Source organism: Anoplopoma fimbria, chromosome 21, assembly GCF_027596085.1.
Source record: "Anoplopoma fimbria isolate UVic2021 breed Golden Eagle Sablefish chromosome 21, Afim_UVic_2022, whole genome shotgun sequence".
NCBI classification, from domain to species: Eukaryota; Metazoa; Chordata; class Actinopteri; order Perciformes; family Anoplopomatidae; genus Anoplopoma; species Anoplopoma fimbria.
In genome coordinates, this window is record NC_072469.1 from 15,442,176 (window position 1) to 15,449,437 (window position 7,262).

The following is a 7,262-nucleotide window of genomic DNA, read 5'->3' on the forward strand; positions in this document are numbered from 1 at the left end:
GATTGACATTGCCGTGAGCCAACCAGATCTCGGCTTAAGAGGCCTTCCTTTAATGTCCAACCAATGGGAAGAGACGTAGATGATATGTGGGCGGGGCAGACAGCAGGAGGATGCCAATGTGGATCCCCGTTCTCAGGGATATTGTTGAGGGCGTTAAACTGACCTTAACTCAGTTTATTTTACTCAGTTCCTCTTAGGTAGTACAAAATACGTTCACTGGAAGCAGGCGGAAGCAGGCCACAATACATTGCAAGAAGTTAAATGGAATAGTTCCACACGGAAACTTTGTTACATGCAGTGTGCACATTGTTATCAATTATTTAGCCGTCTCTTTTAAACCAGTAGTGCTGGAGTAGAGTGATTATCACAGCCTGCCCTAAAAGTTTTACCATTGATCCATGTAAAAAGTGTGTAATAAAGCAAACTATAAAATATTATTAGTATTATTATTAATAGTAGGAGTAGTATTAGTAGTAGCAATAGTAGTAATATTGGTTTTATTTTTTTTTTTATAAATGCTGTTATAATTCCTGAACATACTTAATCTTGGGCATGTTGACTTATAGTAATTGTGTTAGTTTTGCAAATCTGTATTTCTGTGTTTCTACCGTGGGATGTTTATTCTCACTTTTTTCCCCCTCTCTTTTTATTCTTGTATAGTTTACTGATGCAGTTGCCCATTAGTATCAGACAGGGTTTCTTTTTCACTTATCCCAGTTTGCAGCATAGATGTAGTTTGAAAAAAAAGCTTGACACTTTTCTGATATCAAAATGTAATATTTGTTGTTTTCCTTATCATTTCTCTTTGAAGGTCACAATCCCCAACCTCTACTTAGAACTGCATTACTGAAACAGCACACTGCAGCCTTTTTAATATATGACTGATTTGAAGGAGTATCATTAAAATCAGGCCAAAAACCCTTTGGCTGAATCTGACTTCCACTTTACCAAAAGCTGAGATATTAAGAGAGCCAACCATTGATTATTGTTTGTGCATGACAATATCTGCTGTGTTTGTGTGCGTATGCTGTTAGTTTGGACTTATCGCCTTAGTATACAATACATTTGCTTAAGATCCCCGCTGACAAACATGAAGCATGCAATTAACTCGGATATCTGTATTAAATTTAGATTATCTCTCACTGTCGCCATCCAGTGGCAGGAAGAACAAATAACAGGCCCAATGTCATTAAATTTAGGTGCATTAACCAAAACCACTTGTCTTGAATTAAATTGAAATAGTATTTACTACCTTATCCAATACATTTTTATTAAAACACGATAGTGTTATGTAGGCTCTAGGAAGAGGTCTGTTTAGTAGTTCCCTTCAAAAGGGAGTTATCATCATCATCATCATCATCATCATCATCATCATCATCATCATCATCATACCTGTTTCAATTCAGGTCTTCTTTTTATTAGTAAGACTCACTACATGCAAGGTATTCTTTTTCATCTTAAACACAGTTAGCACTAATGTGCCGATTAATAATCTGCACATGAAGAAATTACATAGCTTTTTATATATCTATATCTATAAAGCAAGGAATCTCCCTGTCTGTATGTCTGTCTGTGAGTAAGTGGGTATGCCCTTCACTTATCTCAACAGCAATTCATCTGCATTCTAATTATACAGTCTACTGCTGCGTTCAAATCGCACACTTTTTCTATTTACTTTTAGAACATACTGCAGCTGCCTTTATGAAGTATGTACTACATAATATGTCAAATGCAGTATGACAAAAATACCAGGATGTTCTGCTACAAGCAGTTGCATTCTGCAGTATGCAAGCCAGCATGCTTCTGGCTAGTCTGACCCACAATCCTTTGTGCAGGAGATATATGAGGGAGAGGGTCAAAGTTCAAGGTGCCATGTTATGAGGAATGTCCAAATTGAAAGCATACTGTGTGGCACAGCAGGCCTGACCTACATTCAATGCACTCCCTTCTGACTGGTTGGTTTGGCCCCACAAAACATGGAGAGCATATATTAGGCCCATTTGAGTTGAGCTAGGCCTGTGCAGAATCAATCACCGACGATTGCCACACAATGTACGCCAGTTAGATAGCCAAGTTGATCCCAACTGGCTTTGACGTCATGCTCATGTGGGGGTCGATAACCTCACGAGAATGACGCGGCCCCAGATTTTAGAGCACAGAAGCCGCAGTTGCTCTCCATCGACTGCAAGACCTAGGGCATGATGGGAAACCCCTGGCTGTCGCCTGAACAAAGAGCTTATTGGTTCGAAGAACTCATTTCAAAGTATAGAAAATCCTAATTTTGTGTAATTGTTCAATCTAATGCTAGATTTGGGCTATTAGTCACATGTCGTGAAATTAAGGTTTAATCTGTTAATAAACACATCTGGTGGGCTTGATAATATTTAATAATAAATGATACTTATACAGCAGGGCACGTGATTTAGTGCAACATACCTGCCCGTACATGTAATCTCATATGCACTTATACTCCACATCGACACACTACTTACAGTTTGACTGTGTAGGTAGACACGCTAATGTTTACATTTGGTGCGTTGCAAGAAAACGCCAACACGCCTAAACGCCTAGCCCAGAATTAAAAAGAAAAGAAAAGAAAGCTCTGTGTTTTCACCAATATTTCACCAGGGGACATTTGATTTTTGTCATTTTTGATATTTTGGCTGTCATGCTTTAAGATATTTCTGCTGAACAGCTTTTCTTTTAGTTGCTGTTTAGAAGCTGTTCACTATTGTGTTAATATTAAATAACCATATACAGCGGGTAAAATAAGTATTGAACACGTCACCATTTTTCTCAGTAAATATATTTCTAAAGGTGCTATTGACATGACATTTTCACCAGATGTCGGTAACAACCCAAGTAATCCATACATACAAAGAAAACCAAATAAATAAATTCTGAAATTAAGTTATGTGTAATAAAATCGAATGACACAGGGAAAAAGTATTGAACACATGAAGAAAGGGAGGTGCAAAAAGGCATGGAAAGCCAAGACACCAGCTGAAATCTATCAGTAATTAGAAAGCAATCATGGCCATTGTCAGTGCAAATTAATATCAGCTGGTTCAGTCCCAACTGATGGCCTATAAAAAGGTGTCTCATTACCAAGGTGTCACACAAGAACCATCTCATGATGGGTAAAAGCAAAGAGCTCTCTCAAGACCTTCGCAACCTTATTGTTGCAAAACATACTGATGGCGTTGGTGACGGAAGGATTTCTAAACTTCTGAATGTTCCAGTGAGCACTGTTGGGGCCATAATCCGGAAGTGGAAAGAACATAATTTCACCATAAACTGGCCACGACCAGGTGCTCCTCGCAAGATTTCTAACAGAGTGAAAAGAATTATCAGAAGAGTTGTCCAAGAGCCAAGGACCACTAGTGGAGAGCTTCAGAAAGACCTGGAATTAGCAGGTACAATTGTTTCAAAGAAAACAATAAGTAATGCACTCAACCGCCGTGGCCTGTATGCACACTCACCACGCAAGACTCCATCGCTGAAGAAAAAGCATGTTGAAGCTCGTTTAAAGTTTACTGCACAACATTTATACAAGCCTGTGAAATACTGGGAAATATAGTCTGGTCATATGAGACCAAAATTGAACTCTTTGGATGCCATAATACACACCATGTTTGGAGGTCAAATGGCACTGCACATCACCCTAAAAACACCATACCAACAGTGAAGTTTGGAGGTGGGAACATCATGGTGTGGGGCTGTTTTTCAGCATACGGCACTGGCAAACTTCATATAATTGAAGGAAGGATGAATGGAAAAATGTACCGAGACATTCTTGATAAAAATCTGCTGCCATCTACCAGGATGAAGATGAAACGAGGGTGGACATTTCAGCAAGACAATGATCCCAAACACACAGCCAAGGAAACTCTCAATTGGTTTCAGAAAAAGAAAATAAAGCTGCTAGAATGGCCCAGCCAATCACCTGACTTGAATCCAATAGAAAATCTATTGAAAGAACTAAAGATCAGAGTTCATAGAAGAGGCCCACGGAACCTTCAAGATTTGAAGACTGTTTGTGTGGAAGAATGGGCCAAAATCACACCTGAGCAATGCATGCGACTAGTTTCTCCATATAGGAGGCATCTTGAAGCTGTCATTACCAACAAAGGCTTTTGTACGAAGTATTAAATACATTTCAGTAAGCGTGTTCAATACTTTCTCCCTGTGTCATTCTATTTTATTACACTTAACTTAATTTCTGAACATATTTGTTTTGTTTTCTTTGTATGTATGGATTACTTGGGTTGTTACCGACATCTGGGGAAAATTTCATGTCAATAACACCTTTAGAAATATATTTACTGAGAAAAATGGTGACGAGTTCAATACTTATTTTACTCACTGTATAGTATTACACATTTTTGTTTTGTCCATCAACTTTGACTGCTTTGTGCACCAAACATCAATGATGCAAACACAAAGTCCACCTCCCCTTGGCCTGCCAGAGCAGGGTTTACGCTGGATTGTGCTTTTTCTTTTGACGGCCGTTACGACGGTTAATATTTCTGAATTCCAGCCAAATATAACAACTTAGGGGTCATATGTTTTAAATAGCCATGAAACAAAACACAAACGCTATGATCCAAGTTTCAACACATTTATTTCATTAAAAGAAAGTCAGCAGAATAAGCTCATGACAAACTTTGCAAACTTTGCATATTATTGTACAACAATAACATAAACCATATGCCCTAGCTATTGTGTATATTTTGTGTATGCATGCTACCAGATCATCATCTGCTTTGTTAGTAGATAACAGTCTCCTTGGTCTTTTTTTTAATTGTCAACATTTATTGTGTAAATCTGGCTATACTATGAGCCAGAGCCCAGCTGCTGTTGGATGTTTTTGTAGTAGTGAACGGCGCTCTCCAAGGTGCTGATCCTGCTGCTGGGAGCTGTCTGGTCTGTGTAGTTTCTGTGTATGTTTTGTTATTAATCATTTAGACAAATGAATGTCCATCAAAGTGTACAACCTATTTTTCAAATGCCACATAAGAAAACATATACAGGCGTAATATATATTATTGTTTACTATCTTTTTCATATGGGTGTTGATTCATTCTGGTCGTCATGCTACCTGTGTTTAAACCAGGTAAAGCACAAAGAACAAAGATGTGAACTCTCCAAAATTGCTGTAAGAGCCAATTAAATTAATGTAATTGTGAATTTTTCTTTTTTACACTGTGTGGCGCTGTACTAATATCCTGGGCTCAGGTACTTTATAGACACAAAAATCCCTGTTTCAGTCAGGTGTTTGACCCCGGAAATGCAAAGGGTTTTTGACCGGAGTCGCGGTAAAAGTTTGTTGTCATAGTCCGAATGGTGTGTTTGATTGCCGGTGGAAACAAATGGACTTGGTTCTCGTCTATGCACGAAGAACGTGTCAGCAGATGTTGTCAACGCAACGGACATCAAACGGTAAAGTATGGTAATTTAGGCTTACGACCATTGCGTCAACCAGGTCACTCTCTGGAGAGACACCTCAGTAGTTCACAGTAGTCGCAATAATCCGGTTCGCAGACGTTCCGTGAACATTACGAGAACAACTTTCCGCAAATGTTGTGAAACCAATGCACCTCGAACAGCTGATTATCAGGGCTTGTCATAGAATATTTTCCAACTTTCTTTAAGCAAAAGTAGCATCTTGAAACACAATGCAGACACGGTTCTGTCCCATTAATTGCTAAAATGTGTGACCATGTACTAGTCGAGATGTATTCGAATTATTGTTCAAATAGTGTCAGTCGGGATCGTCCGATATCGTCATATAAATGGTTTCGCCAAATCAAATATCTTTATTTTTATGTCGTCAACTACCTGGTGGAAAATAATTCTCCACCTGTCTTTGTGTGCAGATTTGTGGTGGTGTGTGTTCATGTGGTGAATCTCTGAACCATAGCCGATAAGCTTTTCCTGCTGAGCTGTCGCCATCACGTTTAACTGTGATTGGGTCTGCTGTTGCAAAGTTCCAAGGCCAAAGATGTGACTGGGAGGGATTATTTATGTGTGGAGTTTATCAGTAGAGAAGAAACAGGAGAGGAAAGGACCTGAGCGGTTCTCCAGAAAGCTGGATTTCTGCAATTTGAAAATGAAGTATTTTCAGAGTCATCCTTTTGTTTGAATGCTATAATTCTGGCAGCTTTTTCTTTTCTGATGTGCATTGGAAAAGTCTGTCCAGCATGCTTTTACTGGACAGAGGATCTACCAAATTGAAATATATCTGGCTTCATCGAAATATCTATCTAATTAATTTGTGTCAAACATTTGTGCATTGCCATATTAAAAATAATCTAATGAAAACTGTAAACAAAATATTTGTAATGTTGTCCATTATCCTTAAAAGCAACTTCACTTCTTTTTTGTATCTCTTACCTCTGGGAGAGGGAATTGCTTCCTTTACGATTACGAACCTCCTTCCCCTCCGGCGTTCGCAGCAATCATATGGTTTCCCTCCATGGGGTCGCTGAGAGGATGGCTTTGCTGGAAACTTCAGAGTCGTCGCTGCCAGCTGGAAAACTCGAGTAGAGCCTCTTCATTTTGCATTTCGTCTGTGCTCGTCAATTTCTTTGGGCCTCTCAGCTTCTTGCTTCACACAACATTAAAGCTCTATCTGTTTAATGATGTCATCCGCCTCAGTACAGTGTGTCATCTGAGAACGCTTTCATGGAAGTTTTAATCCATGTGACAAACTGATGTAACTTTATTATTGGGATTTACGCAGCAGCAACATATTGCATACACATTTACAGGATTAAAGGGGAAATATACAATACAGCAGTAAGTGACAGGTAGAATTTTTAAGCTTCTGATTAAACTTGTTTTCACACTGTACCTGTTCAGTAAATAGACCCATGTAGAGCTATAGTTCACACAGGAAGCCAGGTTTTTGTCTCTGCCTGTTCCACTCTGTTAACCTCATCCTAGAAGCCTGCCATGGAAATGAAACTGAATGTGAAGAGAATGGTTGAATAAGCTGCATCGAAGGGAATGAATGTGTTCACGTCCGTGGCTCTGGTGTTGGTGAGATTTAATGGTGCATTGAGAGACTATCAGCAGCAAAGGGTGCAAATGTGACATCTGAGTTGAAAGGCTTGGGCAGCCTGCAGGTATAGAGCTTTAAACTCTGTGAAAAGGTTGCTTTTTTAAGGGTGGTGCACTTCCGCTCACAAAATCTTGAGTTGGAGTTATTGCATCTATATGTGGTTTGTTTTTCGTAGGAAAAACCTTTTTTTGGTCTC